Below are 21,331 nucleotides of genomic sequence, written 5' to 3' on the forward strand. Positions count from 1 at the left end.
TCAACCTATTAGGTCCATACTCTCATACACAGATTGAAAAACATTGTGTCCTTGCCAGGCCCATGATTCGAACCTGGGACCCACGACGCTATAGGCCGATGCTTAAACCGCGCGGCTATCGTGGATAATATATGATTATAAGGTATATAATATATACCTAAGTACCTACATCATGCCCCCACATCTGAAGCGGCCCCCAGGCTAGGATCTTTGGCGGGCCCCCTACCTATCTCTAAGCATAAAGGCAGTGTGACTCTCTACAGTACCTAGCGTTTTCCAAATGGTGTACGCAGTAAAATGAATGTGTATAATTAGTGTTTTTTTGTATATTTTAATCCTTACATCCATTTTAATTATTATGGAGTTGTCGAGTATCGAGTAGAGTTATACACAATTAAACATTGTACAGAAACTGTGTAAAAATATTATTGAAAGACCATAGCGTCTACCTAGCCATATAACCATAGCCATACCTTTTTTTTACTATTAGAGCAAATTTATGATATGTGTTATCTCACTTATCTGGTTAACTCGCCACGCCGGGCCCCACCTGAGCCCGGGCCCTCAGGCTAGAGCCCTGTCAGCCCCCCCCCCCCCTCTTGTGGGGGCAATGGCCTACATTACTTAATTGGTTCTTGGAGGAATACTGAAGATATTTCTTGCACGAGACACGGATTTTAATCATTTGTCAACCTAGTATTAGGTTCGCGATCTGAATTCAAACATACATGAAACCCATTGGGTTCAACAACTACTAGATGGGTACATCCATGGCCCCCACACCCTGAAGTGGGCCCAGAGGCCAGGATCTTTGGTAGGCCCCTCTACATATCCCTAAGATTAAAGACAGTATGGCGCTCTACAGTAACGTTTTCCAAATGGTGTTCGAGGTAAAATTAAGACTATTTAGTATAGGATTATTAGTATTTTTAATACATCCACTTCAATAATTATTGAATTGTCGAGTATCGGCACACATCAAAAATTACATGGCATAACTACATGTTTTAAAAGCATAATCAACATTAACATTTAAAGTAAATTAGCGCCGCATGCGACTTTTTTACTATTGGGGTCAATTCGTGATGTGTGTTTATTTCATTTATCTGGTTGACCCACCACGCCGGGCCCCTCCTTAGCCCGGGCCCCCAGGCTAGAGCCCTGTTAGCCCCCCTTATGGGGTCCATGGGTACATCACCGATCTCCTAAATTATGGGTTCCTAGGTGCGCCCGCCGCAAAATGTTGATAAACGGAAAGACGTATTTTTATACTTACAGAACAATCTTAATTTAGTATTAGACATTTAATAAGCTAATTAATATATAACAAATAGGTACATTTGTGTACATATTGACATTTGATAATACGTAGGTAGGTAAGTAGGTACAGTGTCAGGGTACCAGTGTCCGAAGTCGGTGCAAAAATGGAATAAATAAAAGTTTATAAAAAATAGCGAATTTATGGAAAAAAAACCTCTCGAGAATATTGTCATCTTATTTCTCTTCATGTTTATTTTCTTCCACTTTTTGTTTGATACACAGTAAAAAATGACATGCGGCGCAATTTTGTTTGCTTCTTATTAACATTAAAAAACTGTGTGTACTCAATAAAAAAATAAGAAATAGTTACATTTTCGTAAAATTTTAAACATTAGTATTGTTTTCAGTTTTCACTCTCGAAAATTGCAGAAACATACGCCCGCCATTCTTTTCTTGATCATAGAGAATGCCCTCGATCAAGAACCAGTGGGGAGTCCCTGTCCTACATGATCAATTTAAACATAGTTATGTATGTAGTATTATGTAGGTATTAAGATTGGATAATAGACATCCGGAATTGAGTGTAGCCAGAGTGTAAAATATGTACATAATATTATTCAAGGATGTTTCACATTATAATACGAGTATTATTCAATGGCCATTGAATTTGAAGACAGCCAGAAGATAGGATACATTTTCTCGGTAACATAAGACTGTTAAGTCAACAACGGGCACACACTCCACGTAAACACGAATCGCAGTTTAGCATAGTTCAGAATACGATTAAAAATGTGGAAAAATAAGATAAAACTGCAGCAAAGAAAAGTAAACAGTTGATATCGGTGTGTACCAATGGTACATACATGAACAAAAATCGGTACTGTTCGGTTATACGGAATACAGCGGAAAACGCATTTTGAAAATAGCCGATAAACTGGATTATTTGTTAGGTTAACCTAACCAAACCTAACTTAACCTAATAACACCAACATAAAATACCGTTTAAATATCTATGATAATATAATATATATTTGATGGCCCAAACATTGTCACCTAATCTTTACCCCGGCGGCTTTATAAAACTCGTAACTAAAATCCCTTGGAAAATCGTCAATCTATCTTTCTATTTCAGTTTAAGTCCTCGCCCTGTGTATGCACTGGTGTACACTAGGTGGGAAGAATTTGGTAAATTGAAACAAGTATGCGAGGTGACGAATGGAGTCAATAGATTAAGTAAATATTTAAATTGTTTAATTATGTTTTCAAATAATATGGTATGTACATAGCACGTAAGTTTTAAATAAAGAAATATCTTAATAATAAATATGTATACTGGTATGTGAGGAAGATGTAAAATTGTTATACTATAAAGGAGATGAATGCCGGAGTAAATGAGAATTGAGATAAATAAATGTAAGCGAGGATTAAAATATAGTAACATGTATAGCATAATTACCGCAGAGAGTTACTATTAAACTCAGTAGTTTTGTTTTGTATAATTAAATTCAGTAGCTTCATTTTATAATTTAAAATAATACACGTACTGCACTGCCTTATCCTATAAATCACTGTATACTGCATATTATGCGTGAGTCGGAAGATTATTTTGATAGTATGTGTGTACTGTTATACCGATACGATTTGAACGAATCGGCTGGGAATTCCCTATCCATTTTTTTCTTTGCGATGTTTTTATAATTTGTAAATTTTAAAAAACTTCTTAAATACTTAACTTTCTGCGTAGCTTTCTTCCGTAATTATGTTTTGAATAATTTTGTCTAGTTTATAGATTAGAATAAGATTTTATAACAAATTAAATGTTAAGGAATAATACGCGCGATCGCACTGCTAATTAGGTGGTGCCTCTGAAGGGGGACAGGCTTTAAAAAATAGGTCTTCTCCCGAAATAGAAGTAGTGTGATCAGTTCGATTCTGTCCTTCTAATAAGGTAGTAATGTAGTTCGATTTCGCTCTTCTAACAAGATAGTTGAGTTCGATTCGGCTCCTATAGGATTATAGTATAAAACCCACGCTCCTTTATGGCATGCCAGTTAATAACTAAATAAGTAAAAATTATCAATTGAATATTAAAAAATAAGTTCCTTTTTATATAAAGTTAAAAATTAGATGTATAAACCCTGAAATGTTTTAAATGATAAAAACCGTGTTATAACAAAATAAATAAATAAACAGATTTTAATATTTTCTTTAAGACTTTAATTCACATTGTATACATTTCCAAAAAAAACTATAAACATTTAATAACCACCCTATGGTACGTGCACTAACAAGTGAGCTAGCCAGATTTGTGTCGTGCTATTGAGGGTGTGTTACTAACCTAACTTAACCTAACCCAACCTAACCTAACCCAACCCAACCTAACCTAACCTAAACTAACCCAAACTAACAAATAATCCAGTTTATCGGCTATTTTCAAAATGCGTTTTCCGCTGTATTCCGTATAACCGAACAGTACCCAAAAATCTAATAGTTACATTTATTATCTATAAATTGGACTTATACTGAGACAGGCGCGCACACGAGGGGGTAATTTCGGTTCCGAGCCCCCCCCCCCCCAGAAACGGAAAAATACAGATTATTTAGGTAATTTGAATATTACTTCTGTTTCATCTTCGTCAGGACCTCATGAGTGAGGATCGTGACTCGGATGATTCGGCTGTCGAACAGCCTTCTCAACGGTCTCCCTCCTCTCGGCATTCTACGACACGCGACATGCCATTATGACACTAATAAATTGGTATAACTATCCGGAGTATCAAATATTTGCTTTAATATTCCGTCTAAAACACAATAAGAGGGGGGATCTGATATAATGTGTTGATTTGTGACGATGGGGGAGACGTTGTGCGTCCTAGAAATTCATTGATGGCCCCGTTAATCAAATAAGGAGAGCACGGACGACATAAACGGGCCCGTATATTCATGACCGTTAGGCCACGTTCATTTGATAACCACTCGTGGATGCGACAGCTCGCAATAACTCGTAGGTGAACACCCTTAGTTACACCTGCAGGCCAGATGTTTACCGCTAGACTCAAAGTGCGAAGTGTCTGGGTAAGGGGAATGTACCTGGCAAAGTGCGGAACATCAGCGGTTAGAGCTCTTTATAATTAGTAGGCGGGGTAATTGTGGAGATATTATGGATATTCCCCCCCTCAAACCATTTTTCTGTGTGCGCGCATGTACTGCGAGCACTAGGAACTTTTCGGTTTCAGAAAAATGCGGGAACAATATTCTAGTAGTCGTCAGATTACAGCAGTGATTTTAAACCAGAGCGTTGGAGCGGACCCTTTTTTGATTTGCTTCGCTCCGGGACCTAATACTTGCTCCGGCTCCACTCCAGGGTCTGCTCAACTCCGGGTAAAAAGTTTTAAGTCTTAAGTATTATATATATACAAATGTTAAAAAAATAATAGTTTTAAACTAATCGTAATTTTCATTATTAATTCTATTAAACAAAACGACAGCAAATCGTCCCTCTTGCCTCTTCTGTCAAAAAAGTGAGGTTATTTGTCAGTCGGCAGTGTTGCCCTATTTCAAATAATTCCAGTGTTGCAAAGTGTCAAAATATACAATTTTCATTGGATTTTAGGGCGAAAATTTAATAACAAAAAAAACATCCAGAGCAGTGGAGCACTACAAATTGTCGGTGCTCTGGCTCCGCTCCTGCTCCGGATAAAATCACATTGCTCCAGTGCTTCGTGCTCCTGCTCCGAGCTCCGCTCGAACGCTCTGTTTTGACGGAACCCTTAAAGTATTTAGTTGAAGAACTGGTGATGGGGACCTCAAATATAGAACACATGTCCACATCCAACGTGGTGTTATTATTATTTACGGATGGAATAACAAATAAATATCTACCTATGTATTATATTTTTTTTTAAATCTGGTACCCATATAAATTATTATATTTTTTCTTAACCACAGCGTGATACTCGTACATTAGCGAAAGCAGACCTCCAGAAATAAGACATAATAATAGGTTTGAATATGATTAAATTAAATAAATATCTAAGTGACAGTAATAGGCACCACTACGATCAATAAAAATTAACAACAATTATTTTTACCTATACGAAGTTATCGCGGTCGGCAAAAACGACACGCCATGTAGCTGTTTAATCTATTATAAAACAATGCACGGCTTGAGAGAAGGAAAATAATATTATTGTCTGTGGATTGATAAATCGAACGTGGGAATGTTGTTGTCTGTTCCCGCCATTTTTTGCTCTAAATATGAAATAACGATAAAGCAATCTGCGCAGACTGTTCTCACAATTTTGTTGGTGCAGCAGTTTTTTTGCTTCCTATTAGGCACACCGCACAGAGAATGCTGAAACGCGCACATTTTCAGGCTAGATAATACACAATGTTATCTTAAATATATTTATGTATATGCGTATATTCTATGTTATGGCTTGCAGTAGAAATTGCTACTTTACACAATTTCGGTTTCTCTGATACTGGCATGAAATAAGAGGTAAAGGCATTGGAGAAATAAAAAAATGAGTAACAATAAAAATACGCAAGAAAACGTACAAGTTAGACAATTTCCTGTGTTAATACTAACATTGTGTAAACATAAGTTCACGTAAATTGTATTACCCTATTATTACCTACTATTACCCTGTCATTGCCCTCCCAATTGGCATTACTAATGGCAGGTTAGTTCTGCACCTAGGGAGAACAAACAACGGATGCCCTCGATTCCGATGGATGACCTAAGGTCACGTGGAGAGTTTTATAAGTTGTTTAAATAAAATCTGCTAATCTTATTAATTTTTCCATTTAGGTAGGTACACTTCAGATTTTCGAATAAATATTTTTAATAGTATCGTTATAGATTTTTGGGTTGTCATCGGATGTGTTTCATCCTCCTTTCGTCGACGCCAAGGGCTTGTTGCAGAAGCCATTGTCAAGGGATAATGTATTGAAATATACAGTGTACTGTACGGTGTATGAATGCGAACGCCGCTCAAAGTACGTCGAAAAGAGATCTGTGTAGTTGAGGGCAAATGTTGTTCTGAATAAGAGACGATAGCGTACACTCATGTACTGTGTCAGTTCACAGTTGTGACGATCAGAGACACCAGGGGCCTTATGTTGTAACTTGCGAGTTGAAGTCGCCCGGTCGACATGACGTCATATGACATCATTGTGGCGTACTACCGGAGTGAGTCAATAGCGTTCGAGAAATTAACGCTACTCTAATACTGGCGTTATTCATTGTCCCCATACACAAATAGGTGTTTCAGCATAATAATATCTATGGTGAGCCGTGTGCTTGGGCGGCTCGCCTCGATGCGTGTATTGAGCTTACGTCACAATTACGTCATGTCGGGTGACTTCATGTCACAGGTTACAACATAGACACCCAGATCGAATGTTGGATTGTGCTGAAAGTGCCGGAAGTCACGACGTTTGAAATGTGGTCCATCGTAATAGATTTCTGAGAAGAAGAAGAACACGCGGTTACAACAAACAAACTTCGTGGACGGTGATTGATTTCCGCAGCGAACAGTTTGAGAGTCACATGAGTACCTATTATTAGAGAGTTGTAAGTTCACACGAAACTCGTTTGAGGCTCTTACTAGCAATTATTATTTATATTGATTCGTTTAATTATTAGGTATTAATTATCACCTCTCATGTAAAATCACTCGGCTCGCCTGAGTGAGAGGATAGATAACTTAATTAATAACGAATATTATTATTTACCATTTACTCCATTTATAATGGTAGCAGACTATATAAAACAACTTCAAGATTTGCACCACACCAAGTATAAAGCCAGATCGGAAGAAACTCAAGCAGGATGTTGCTTTTAATTTCAAATCTAGTTTTATTTATTTTACATAAATAGGGAAGTTTACAAATTATTAATTAAAGACGTTCATAACATGACATTTAAAAACAAGGAAATGGTATTAAAACAGTATATCGACTTTCTAATTTCAATACCCCGTATCTGACCTATATGACGAAAATTACTTTTTAATGTACTAAAAACAACAAAAATACTGCCCATCGACTGCGAAATTCCCATATCTGTAGTTATTTTAACAAAAATGATACAGCCATTTTAGTAATTTCCCGTATCTGAACATTGCTGAAATAAACCTGTAATTAACCCTATATTGCCTCTAATGCGTCAATTACATTGAGCTACTTTACGAGCTGCTTGTTGGCGAATTTACAATCTGCCTGTAAAGTCGCCCAGTGTCATCATTGAACAAGCTAACAAGCAGATTGTAAGCAATCTACCGAGAAAAGTTGAAAGCCGGTCAACTTTACACGATACACGCTGGCGTGTGGGCCTACTGCGTCTGCGCAGTAGAGCGCAGTAGCAACCTCCCGGTAAAAAAACGAACTACGTTCTGTCAAAACAATCGCTGGCTTGTGGCTTCTCAGCGAATTTAAAGTTTTGTGTGTCATCATCACAATCGCAGTAGCTGAATCGCCCGCTTTTAAATTCGCCAACAAACAGCTCGTAAAGTAGCTCAATGTAATTGACGCATAAGCTGGCAAGCATGTTGCATGACGTGTGTTGAATTCAGCTTCAAAATGTCACTTTCGAATTATTTAAAAGGTAAAACAGTAAACGCTCGATGACATTGAGCTACTTTACAAGCTACAAGCCGGCGAATTTACAATCTGCTAGTAAACTCGCCCAGTGTCGTCATAGAACTAGGTAACAAGCAGATTGTAAACAATCTACCGAGAAAAGTTGAAAGCCGGGCAACTTAACTCGCTAATCGCTGGCGTGTGGGCCGATCTGCGTCTGCGCAGTAGAGCGATAGTGGCGTACCTGCCGGTAACGAACTACTCAATACGCGCCAGCGTGTATATTTGACCGGCTTTCAACTTTTCTCGGTAGTTTGTTTACAATCTACTTGTTAGCTTGTTCGATGTTCACACTGGGCGAGTTTACAAGCAGATTGTGAATTCGCCAACAAGCAGCTTGTAAAGTGGTTCAATGTCATCGAGGTTTAATCAAAAACTCTCCGTGGTCGTGCTGTAATAGGATCACTAATATTCTTATAAAGCAAACATTAAACAAACACTGTAACGTTGTGCAATTTCACAGTTGATTGATTGTCACACTCGGCTTGTCATATTATTATTAATGTGTACTGATGCATTTCGATCAAGTTAAAAAAAAAATGAAAGTTTTCTGCAAGCTAATAAATATTATTATCAATATGCAGCCGTGTATGATTGGCTCAATTGGTCACCCGTGACAATGTTAACATTTTCCCTTTCGGTATAATTCATCCGATTGTTCATGATAATTCATATAGTGGTACCTAATTATTTTATAACTTATATCGGAAGCTCGTCTTGTCTAAAACATTAAAGATTGCCGAAGAGAAAAATGGCCATCAGCCCTGTACGTAAGGCAACGTAAGACAACGTAAGAACGCAAAATGTTGCAATCCCTCCAAAATTACGTGTCAATTCCAAAGTTCAATGAAACGTTTACCGAATATATTTTACAGTAACATTAAAATCGAAAATATAATGCACGTGTTGACAAAATAACAATTTGTATGAAGGTGCCTATACTCACGGACATCTGATAGTCTATTCTATACTTATCGAACACTAAAGTGATAAATGGTATCAAACTTAGGGTAGGTTTGTATCAAAATATTAGCACTTATCCCAGATGTAAAAATATACTTACCGTCATTGAAAAAAACCTCAATAGTTTTACTACCCATATTTGGCTAATCTGCGTCAAAAACTTATCGACCTCTGCCATAAGACAACGCTTATAAAATAATTAATGGTAGGAACTACAAGATAAAGATCCGTGAAACGTTATGCATGGGTACAACGGTACACAATGTGTAAAACAAGGTTGAAATCAAGGCGAATCTGTATGCCAATAATCACACCTCTGATTGTCTCACCAGAGCAGCCGTCCGCATGGGAAACGAATTTAGCCTCCTAGACTCTCGAAGAATGAATAAGGCCACCGAAACCAGTCTGATGAACCGAATACGGAAAGCCCTCAACAAACTGCGAACTACGGTAGGACGCACTCGAGACAGGTTGGTGAATTATTGTATCTCTGATGGCCAAGCCTGTAAGCGCGACGAAATGCAAGCCGAGGAACACATGCCCACTAGATCCTACGAGCTGAGGAAAGCGGAATTACCTTTACCAACACCCTGTAGCCATTGTAGACCCTACATGAAGAAGAAGAATTAGATATTAGGTAGATATACAGTTACATTCTTCTTCTTTTTTTTTTTTTTTTCGACGCCTCCACAGAGTAGAGGTTTGTATTAACAGATTTTGTTTTTTACGAGAAATGGATGTCAGCCACTTGCTCAACCTATTAGGTCCATACCCTGACTCACACACAAATTGAAAAACAAACTTGCCAGACCCAGGATTCGAACCTAAGACCCACGGCGTGATAATCCAACGCTCAAGCCGCGCAACCACCGTGTTTTTCTTCTACCAGCCACTTATGTTCAGACTGTGTGTTCTCTAGGATGAACAATGTTAATTAAGTATAATATTTGATGTAAGCCGGCTCTCACATCTTCAACTCGCCCGTCTGCCACACAGCCATAAATCAAACCTTCCAAGAACGTCGATCCGGTGTCGCATATAAATACCGCGCATAGCGACAGTCGCACGTATCGTACAGAACAAAACTCTCAGAGCAATCACCAATTGCCGGCCACAGACGGACAGTTCTCGTAACAGGTTGAACATGCCAGTTAATAACTATACAGTTATCTTTGGTAGATAATCTGCGGCGCCCATAGACGGACACTTTTCGACCTTTCAGATATGTGCCATGTTCAAACTGCCAGCGACCCCCCACTCCCGTGTTTTTGTAAAACTGTTGGAATTTCAACTAGCCGAAAGTTCTCGTTTGACGTTAGATGCTGGTAACGTAAAGTAGGAGTAGCTGGCGCGATTTGGCGGCAAATTTTGACAGTTCTGTCATAGTTCGTTCGTAAGAAGTATATTATTTTTGTTGCGTGTTAGTTCTTTTGCGAGATACTCATATTATATAATTATGAATATTGTGGTGTCAACTAGGTACCGCAAACAATATTTTCCACTACTTAAATGTAAATAAAAAAATAAAATGTAAACTTGATGTAAAATAAATCTAGACAAAAGAAATATGTACTTACGTAAATTTAGTATTAAGTTAATGTTATAATATGTACCAAATTAATAGATATTATTCAAAACCAATAAGTAAATTGTTTTGGTGATTGAATAAAACATATTACACAAATTTAATGTATATAACCCTGATTTAAATAAAACAATACGTATGTATTTTATCTTAATTAAATTTTATTAAAACAACAATAAGTATACTATGAATAATTTATTCAAAATAAAAGAATCTGGACATATATTTACACAAACAATAAATTGTAATCATAATAAATCTAACAAAGTAAAAATATTCGTAGATCAATCGTTCGTTCAAGTATACCCTACTTAAAACTAATTTAACACATGGTACCCCTGTGTATGATCTCGGCGAACATAACCTCCATAGTTTTTGACACTTGATCTGCCACAGACAATAACTGTACGTATATGGGCACGTCTGTTGACAGTTTGACAGATTTAAATGGGGTAGTTAAACTGATCTGTGGTGTGTCCACTAACGTACAGTTATTGAACAGTTATTGTCTGTGCCATGTTCAAACTGCTACGAGAACTGTCCGTCTATGGGGGCCTTATGCTCCCTGGTTCGTCAGGAACACCACACTCCACAGCGATCTTAACTTGGAAACCCTCCAAACCCACATCCTCAAGCTCACGAAGCAATTCTACAGCTCCATCAACAACCATCCCAACACGACAATTAAAGACTTATTACATTACGACATACACGCCCACTACAAATTTGACCGACCAAGAAGGGTACTTCTACTAATGCCCCCCTCCCCTAAATAAATAAATATCCTTTTTTCCTATATTCTTCTCTTTTTGTATACTCTTTTCTTCTTGTACTTTTCTATATGATTACAGATCCCTTGCCACTCAACCTAGACCGATCAACACCCAGGATGTCCGGATGACCCAGGAGGGTACTTCTATTAATTCCCCCCTCCCCTAATAAAATATCCTTTTTCCTTATATACTTCTCTTTCTGTTTATTCTTTACTTCTTGTACTTCTCTATATGATTACAGATCCCTTACCACTCAACCTAGACCGACCACCACCCAAGATGACCGGATGGCCCAGGAGGGTACTTCTAATAAATCCCCCCTCCCCTAAATAAATATCCTTTTTCCTTATATTATTTTCTCTCCCTACAGATTAAAACCACAGCGGAGGGGTTTTTGGCCGGTTGTGGGCTTGCTCACCTCCGGAGTTTTTCCCCCCTCTGCGGCTCAAATTTTGATGAGCAAACGGGCTAAGACCCGAAGTAACACACGATAAAGATGCGATTATGGATGCCGATCTTGCTTTTTGGCCTTCGTCTTCAGGCCTCAGTCTTCGTGGGAGCACCGGCTGGTGCGGAAGAAGATGACCCCGGCTCTGGATTCGGACTGGACGAAAGCCAGACCCCACAGGCTGAACGCTGGACTCTGCAAAGCCGGACAGAAGCGAGATGTGGGGTGGGGAGATGTTGGGGGCCTGTGACGGCGGCGGTCCTTGTTGTTGTTTGTTCAGAAGAAACACTTTTTAAATATACTTACCAGAGATTCCTTCACCCAGATCCTAAACCTGGTCTCGGTCGGTCGCGAAGCCGCCGAAACCAGGTCCTCTCACTCCAATCATGCTTCACTCCAGATAGATACTTCATATAAAGGGGATAGACGCTAAAAACCGTCTAGGTGGCCCAAATGAATAAGCACATACCCTAAGTAAAGTCGCACGTAACATTCGAAACATATAGATATTTGGATGCGGCGATCGGCGAGCCGGTATAGTAATGACCAATTCGTAGGTGTTCGTATGGACCTAGCGTCTTCGACTCGCAGCTCGAGAAGCATGCAACGTGTCGATTGCAACAGTAGATGGCTACATATTAAGGCTATACTTCAGTTGAGGCATGATCTAAAGAGATCGTGGCTAGGCGATGCGCGGATTGTGCAAATGACGCGTGCCGAACGAAATATAATTTGTCATAAAAATCCAACATGCGTCCATTTAATGTTATGTTTATTGTTATATTACTAATAATAATAGTAGGTATATTCATTGACTTGTTTTCTTTTTTAAGTACATACGTAAAGTTTTTTAGTCATCTTTACACGATTTAAGAATATTTTCATCCGACGCCATGACAAAACAAATCGACGTGCGGACACCTCGCTGTCTGTCTCCGATTGGCGACTAGTGAGAAATTTCGTCGCACCTATAGGTATACTGTTGAAAATTATTTGCCGTTTCACTGAAGTACGCTCTTAATAAGTTATACAAAGCCGTAAATACAAATAAATAAAGAAGTATTCACCTGTTTTGTTTCGACTTGGATAGACTCTAATCAGTAGAGGTTTAAGTACGCGGAGGCACGAGAAACCGTCTCGAGGCCCCCTTAAGAAAGTCTTGCCTACGTGATACAATCTATCGAGTGTCAAAACTGCAGCAATATTGTGTTGTCATATTTTTTACAGTTGGATTCGTTTTTTAAACTCAGATTATGAAAAATATCCATTGTTAAGATTTTGGTAATCTCTAATGAAGCGATCGACTCATCTGCATCATGTAAAATCGCCACAAAACATAATAAATAGTTCATTCAACCTTAATAAATCCGTGTCTTTCTACTGCACAGTTGTAATCCCAATCTCACATAATGTTAACAAATTACATAGGTAATAACAATAACTAATAAAATAATTCATAATAAAATTTTAATTTGATTAATAGTAGGTACATACGTAATATCTAGTATGTAACAACAAAAATAGCGGTACTTAATTTAAAATGACAGAAGTAGGTACTATGTAATATTGTGGTAAAATTGACATTTGACAGAAGGAATATGTTAATCGATTTTTGACTTAAATTGAATGCAATTTGGTTTAAAAGGGGGTCGAAAGTAGTAAATAAGCATGTGTATAAAAAATATTAACTGCCTATTGCACTAAACTTGTCAAATGTTGGCTATTACGAAATCGTAAGCCGTTTATTTATTGTAAATAAAATTGATCAGATCGTTTATTATTACTGTTTTAAATTAACAAAAAATACAATATTTCTGACAACATTGTGTTTACAGTTAAGATATAAGTGAATTTATACATAAAAGATCCATTAATTGAACAACTTTAATCGATTGGGATGAGCAAAATGTACACTGCATGGATGTAAACAATGAATAATAATTATTGACAGTTTTGTAACAGACCTGAGCGTGGGCGATGTTGTTTTTAATCCTGTATTACACAAGCACTGCATGTTTTCACCATTCTTAGTCTAGATACGTTATAAAACTGACACATCACAAAATCAAACACGGAGCAGCCATGTTACGAACTACAGACTACAGCTGATCTTTTGGCAAACCCATTTATGGTCTACGCTCAACGCTGGTGCATTTCCTTTGAAGCCAGTCCAATCAGTGTTGCCATATTTTTGTGACCGAATTATAGTACGCGGTCCAAGAAATTATAGTATTTCGGCCAAAATTATAGTACGCGTTGTCGTAATATTTTGAAAATGCATAGAATTTTTGCTTCTCACATAAAAATAACGGAGAATTTGAGAAATTCCGAGACCCCTTTAAATTTAGGTACCTACCTCTTCCGACCAAAAATGCTGACCGACGAATTCAAGAAATTTCATTTTAAACCAAAGTCAAGAGATTTTTTACGTTTTTTGAGAATTTTTTTCTTTTCTTATATTGCAAAATTATAGTACTTTGGACCAATTTATAGTACGGAAATATTGAAATTTTAGTACTTTTTACGTATTTTTTCCGATAGGTATTCAAAATTATAGTATTTTGGGCGTACTATACCTGTTTTATATCGTACGACGTAGATAGTACGCGGACAAAAATTATAGTACAAATACTATAACTATAGTACGGTTGGCAACACTGAGTCCAATTGAGTGTTCAGACATGGTTCAGACATACGCAAACGGGTGTACACGCAGAATTTGACGCACTGTAGAGGCTATATTAATTTTAATTTAGACTTTTTACTAATATAATAAAATTCCTTTTTGTGAATTCTATAAATTTTCTACAATAATAGCTTTTACAATGTTTACTTGTTATTCAGCTGTCAAAATGTCTTATATTTTATTACCACGCCCTATTCTCAATTCAATTGCTTATTATTTGTAATGTAGTTGTAGAATGCCAAACATAGCTTTAATTTTTAAATAATAATTATACGTCTATTATCTAAATATAATCATTGACACGATGTTTTGGTTTAAAAAAGCTTTTCTTAAAGCGGAGACTTTTAATATTAATATATATTTCATACTGGCAATTCTAAAATATTCTGACTATTTGAAAAATTGCGGGAAAAATATAGTAAGTTGTTCTTTGTGTGGGAAATGGTGATAAAAAATATACGACAGTATTTTTTTTATTAAGAAATTGCAAAAAGTAGTGCAGGTCATCTCACCTTTTTCAAAACCATTTCCGACATGAAACATCTCAGATTTGCATCGCTGCGAACCTCTGATTTTGATTGATTTACGATGCTTGAGACCACTGTAGCGAGAGAATGCCTCATCTGATCCAAACAATTATGTTGTCAATTTGAGCTTAAAGAACCAAACTAAGTAATACAATAACAAACAATTTCATTTCTACCCACAAAAATGGCTGTACCAAATAAAAAACAAAAACTTGGTGGAGCTTAGTAGTAGTAATTCTGTCAGTTTCAAAATTGGCGTACCAAAATGTATGGCGTAATTGAAAAAGGTGATAAAGCTATTTATACATGTGCTATGTTCTATGAGTAGTATCTAGAACACCATCATTTTTAAAAACTATTTTTTCCCCATAAAAAACTGCTCGGCACGTCAGACAGTCATAAAATAATATAGTCAAACTTGGTTATTACGAGAAAGATGGGACCGACTGAATTTGCTCATTATAAGCGTTACTCGTTATATCAGAGAATAGGTATTTTTAAATGAGCGGTCACATAACACAAAAAATCCCAATTCAAACAAAAATACACAATTAGAATTTTTCCCCATATCAAGCATGGCATTCATAAACTACAAAAGAAGTTGTTTATTGTAATAAACGCTGGTGGGTACCCACCGACTTCGCAAACCTTGGATTTTTTAACATGGAATTTCAACCATATGCGTGGATACTTTTTCAATATTGTCAGCGAAACAACCAATTAGGTAGGTACTTAGACACTTAACTACACAGACACTTAACGGATTTTATTGCTTAGGGTCGAAATGTTTTTAAACGATCGACACATTAACAATTTTAACAAAATTTTTGTCGATATTTTAGCTCGGTATATCCGATAAGGAGCTCCTTAAGTGAATAAATGTATGGAGAAAATCATAAACTAAAATGTGAACGAATGTTTTCTTGTTACATCCAAGATCTCGCTATATCCGTGATCGTAATAACCGAGCTCGACTGTATTTGGGAAATTTTGGCACGCGTACGTAAAAAGGTTCGCTAACCCTAGGCATAACAGTGGAAAAATAAAATGAATAATGTAAAAAACATATTTTTTGAAAAAAATATAACTTTATTTGTGCTTTAAAGGCAGCTTACACATTGTCATAATTAGCTAATATTGCACATTACAATTAATAACCTATATCATATAAGAAGATTTTTTTGTTATATAAAAAGTGCTATAATATAGTAATAATATAACATGACAAAATTTACAGAACGTTATGGGTGAAAATTTATTGATGAATAATTCTAGCCAAAGGGCACTTATGATAACTTTATTACAAGCAAAACCACTGACATTTGACGGTAGTTTCTATCTTAATTAATTAATACAAAATATCCAGAAGCTATACAATTTATTAAAACACTAGTAATCGAAGCCTCTTATAAAGTTTTCATTTCATAAAAAGCTACGCAATGCATTTTTATGGTGATTAGGTACAACACTCAAAGACTTTGAAATGTTTTTTTTGTCAAGGATGGGAACACACTGAGAAATTAAAATTATATGACTCTAGAACAGGCGTTCCCAACAGCGAGCATCTGTTAATGCTGCAAAATATTGATACACTAAAATACAAATCATAATGGACCAATAAGAATTAAGTACAATAATACGTGGTATCTAATACCAACATTGGTCAGTATTTTAATTGTAACGGCTTTTATTCTTTATTTATAGTGTACTGGGTTGTATAAAATTTACTGCTCAGCGCTCTATTCCAACATAATACATACTTCCAAAATCAATAAAAATTGGTATAAACTGTCAAAAGTAACAGATCTCAATGACAACCATGACAGCCGCGCCAACTGAATAGAGTGAGACAGAAGACAACAATAATAACTTGAGTTGCAGCGACAAAGCAGTCAACTTTTATTGATTATGATGTACCCCTATACAATGTAATACATACGAAGCAAACATGATATTAAATTATAAAAATGTGATATTATATTGATATAATAAAACAATAATTCCAGAACAATATCATCTTTTTTACATTTACCAAATGTCAAAGTGACATAATATGAAATGTTAATGGCATTGCGTACGTGAAGCAGGTGTTAGGTGTTAACTTGCGATTTAGATAACTGCCTTGTATACAGAATGGATCCAGAAGTTATCGGAGTTAAGTATCTCGGTTATGAAGTTAACTAGTTGGAATAGAGCTGTTGATGAGTTTACGATCTGCACACACTATGGAGAAACTAGATGGAACGTAGGCAGTAACACTACCTTCTGTACACATAGAATACGGAAAGTATAATATGCGTCATGTCTAATTGGGTTAACATACAAATACAATATCGTCAGCTTTATAAAATATAATGATGGATGATAATTACATGATTCGATTATTTGTTACCAATTTAATTGAATATATAAATAATTGTTTTCTACACAAATAACAATACAATAATACAAAACCAAAAGCAATATTAATTTATTTTGTTATCTATGACCGAGTATTGAAAATGGTCACTGAATTTTTTATAGTTTTTAGTGTGTCATGCATTTACAGATCAAATGATGTTAAATTTACATTGGCCAAAAATTGAAGCAAGACAACCACACAACTTTTTTGCTCAGTTCCAATTTTAAATTAAAATTTGATGACAGATAAAAAAAGATGGTTAAGTGGTCAAAATTTCAAGTTTCCTGAAATAATTTCTTCAGAAATCTGATTTGATTGACTTGTCAATTGAGACAATATGTATTTTGTGGTGTTGAATATATAATTTGAGATTAAACTAAGGATTTTTTCCAATTGGAAGTCAATAAAATAGCAAAATGGTGGCTAAAATGTCAACATTTCTTTTTCATTTAGATATGTATTTTATGGTGCGGTGAATATAAATTCGTATTTGAACTTGATATTAAGCAAGCCGATAAGATACCAAGATGGTAACTAATATTTAAAATTTCTATAAATATGTCATCTGATCTATAAATCTATAATGTATAAGATCGGAACTAGCTCTAAGAGGCATTTAAAATGAAGCAAAAACAAAATACATGCCGACGAGAGAGGTCTTATCAAGCTCACAATCGATGACTGCAAATTTTCAAATGTCAACGAATTCATATTTATCTGGAAACACACAGTACCCCTCAAAATGACATCAGTCAAAGAGTTAGTAGAAGAATTACTATTTTCGTGAAATAATTTAAACAAGGGGGTAAAATATTTTGTGATGAAGTGTGGTATTGGGGTAGGGGGGAAGAAAAAAACACCGAAAAACGTAAAAGTAGAATAAGTTAAGAGTAAGTTTAATAAAATAGGATCATTATTACAAAGCGATGATGCGAATTGAAAACTGAGACATGAATATCAAATGCTAAATTAAATTTGATCTTGAAACATGGACACCGAATGAGGAATATTATCAACCATCTAGAAGCAATAAAACGTGGTTGCATCAAAGAATTCTACGTACCCAATGGATAGCAACTTAGCAGGTTTGCAAACAGCTGGTGAAAAAAGAATTGATGTCTACAGTGGCACAAGGTGGCTCTCGCGATGTTTTGCGAACAAAAATAATCATCTACTAAATGGCATACTGTGGAAAATAGAGGTGCATAGATTAACCGGTATCCTAGCTGATGTACATCTGAGATTAGACTAAAATTACTTAGAGTATGAATCAGGGATCTTGGAGATTACCGTAATATTATTTGTATTAAATGATATTTTTTATCCTTCCCAGATTTCAAACTAAACAAAAAGAAGCCATTAAAAATGAATTTTTCTCAAGTCAAGAATTATTAGATATAGGTAACTACTTAAAAAGCCACACACACTGTAATGAGAATAGCACACTTACAAAATTAATAAAATGGATTGAAGACCTGCGCAAGACTGCTATCGGCCGGTATCGAGGGTAGTTTTGTCTCTAAGTACTATTAGCATTTATTGTAACAATTACAATAAGTTAGTTGTAATTGTTACAATAAGTGCTATGTTTTAACAGCACCTCTCTTGGGTGTGCTAAATTTTAGAGCAAGCTAAACAGTTTTGACAGCTAACTTATTGTGACAATTATAATATCTCAATACATAAATATGATAAACTACCCTCAATAGCCGCCGATAATAGCCTTAGGTATAGAATAGATGCTTTGAGACATTTCATTGATAACATCTTCACTTCATGTTTTGGAAAAATGGTGTTGTTTCATTTTTGATAACACAAAATTGCCATCAGATTTTTAAAATAACAAAGTAAAAGTCTTCAGGGTCCAAATGATTTCTGTGTTTTGTTTTAAAGCTTATGAAGGTAAAAAATATTTATTTACAAAGGTAGCAGTATTTTTGTCGCTTCCACATGCGCATATTTCAAAGATTTTAAGTTTTAATATTATTTTATAGATTTTTATTTATATTTCTTTGAGCCTCCATTACCCCCAAAACATTCACTCAGTTCCCGACCCCTGACTTACAGCAATCTTCAAATATTTCATCGATGATTCAACCAATAATAATGACGTTCCTTTAAGGTTAATGATTCAAAAGACTATCTTTAACTTTCAATGCAATATGATATGAATATCACAAATTTATAAATATTTATATTAACATAATATTTAATTTATTTGGTTTAGATCGGTGGGTAATAAATAACATACTTACATCAAAAATAAAAATAATTTATTTATAAATCATAATGCATAGTTGAAACCAAGATACATCTGTACCTATAAAAATATCGAATGATACGTAAACTTTTGCCGTTATGCAAATGCATGCGCACACTTATTTGTTTCAAACTCAACATACATCCACAACTATAAACATTGCAATTGAATTAACAGTTGACACCGTATCGCTACTACCGATAAAGAAGTTAAAAAAACTCAAATATGGCTACACGTCATGCTTGTTTATCAGTATATTTGCGCATGTTTTTAATTTGCGACAGAATACAAAAAAAACATTGGGAATTTTGTATACGTTTGATGCGATGGCCGCGCGGCTTAAGCGTCGGCCTATAACGTCGTGGCTCCCAGGTTCGAATCCTGGGTCTGGCAAGTACACATATTGTTTTTCAATTTGTGTATGAGTCAGAGTATGAGACCTAAATGGATAACATCCATTTCTCGTAAAAACAAAATCTGTTAATACAAAACCTCCACTCTGTGGAGGCCTATAATATGATCTTATTAAGATCGGACATCGGACAAAAAAATTGTATACAAAAAATTTACACAATGCTGCCGCCATACGAGTCAATGAATGAATGTAATGTTTATTTTTTTATGGATAAATGTATCTTGATCTGGTCTAGGCATAAAGATGTTTAATTATATATACAGTAGAACATAGATTATCTGAATTTTATTATTAGTATCAAAAAAAGGATGAATGAATGGTGAAAATTTAAGAAATACTGTTTATTCTGGAAGTAACGGCCCTGTAGTCCAATGTGTAAGACACTGACTTGATCATCCAGGGGCTCCGAGTTCAATTTTCGGTGAGGTACTTCTCTTCTATTGTCGGGCGTTGTGGGCTTTGTAGTGTTAGAAAGAATATATTTTTTTTATTTACAATTAATATTACTATGAAGTACCTAAAAAAATATTGCTCCCAATGAGTTCTGATAATCGAGCTTCTACTGTATGTAACAAAAAAATAAAAATAAACACTTAAAATATACAATGAAAGGATGATAATAAAAAATGCATTGTGGTGATATTTTCATTGGTTTATAATTGCTAAAAGATGATATTTAATCGAAGGCATCTGTCACTTATAATAGAGCTAATAATATGCAAATGTCGATAATCTTTTATTGTTTAAATAATAAGGGGCCCAGCCACCTTAAGTGTCAATTGAATCGTCGAAAATCAAAAGTTGTTCTTGGTGATTTTTGTAAAAAATAAGTTATGAATGCCATCTTGTGTAAAATTTAATCACTACAAACTGAAACTCATTTTTTTCAATACAAACATGTGTTTCAAAAATCGATTCGTTGCATAAAAGAAAATTTTAAGTTACAAAAAAGTCTCCGGAATGCATTTTGATTTTTGACAATTTAATTGTTATAACAAATAAATTACAATATTATACAATAATAATAAATTATTAAACATCTAATGACTTTGAATGATGCAAATATCTTAAAAATTGTAGTAAATTTAGGGCCAAAGCACACTGGTGTAGGTGGCGCGCCACCTACACCAGTGTGCTTTGGCCCTTAGAATACTATTTTATTTATTTTTATATATTGATGATCGTGATAAATTATTTATTAATCGCTACATAATATTCAAAATTGCACCAATTTGTTTAAAACTTGTTAATACTGGATAACATTAACAATATTGCCATTGAAAGAATGTTATTGGATATAATATTATTATGTTATGCCAAGGTTCTCTATTAACTTACTGTCAGGCTGCGGTGAGAAATTGCGAATAC

The 21,331-nt window shown here is 35.4% G+C and overlaps 1 protein-coding gene across 2 annotated transcripts in view; it reads right to left on the reverse strand.

Annotated features, from left to right (window-relative positions):
- LOC147077682 (uncharacterized) overlaps nt 1–13,798 on the reverse strand; it is a 50,583-nt gene extending 36,785 nt beyond the window's left edge. For both annotated transcript variants that reach the window (XM_085960669.1, XM_085960670.1), the window contains exon 1: nt 13,639–13,798. The gene's annotated coding sequence lies outside the window, so the exon portion shown is untranslated. The remainder of the gene's footprint in view (nt 1–13,638) is intronic.
- Between the last annotated feature and the right edge of the window lie 7,533 nt (nt 13,799–21,331).

This window comes from Rhyacophila brunnea, unplaced genomic scaffold, assembly GCF_057557595.1.
Source record: "Rhyacophila brunnea isolate RB1 unplaced genomic scaffold, BYU_Rbru_1.0 scaffold_12, whole genome shotgun sequence".
Lineage (NCBI taxonomy): Eukaryota > Metazoa > Arthropoda > Insecta > Trichoptera > Rhyacophilidae > Rhyacophila > Rhyacophila brunnea.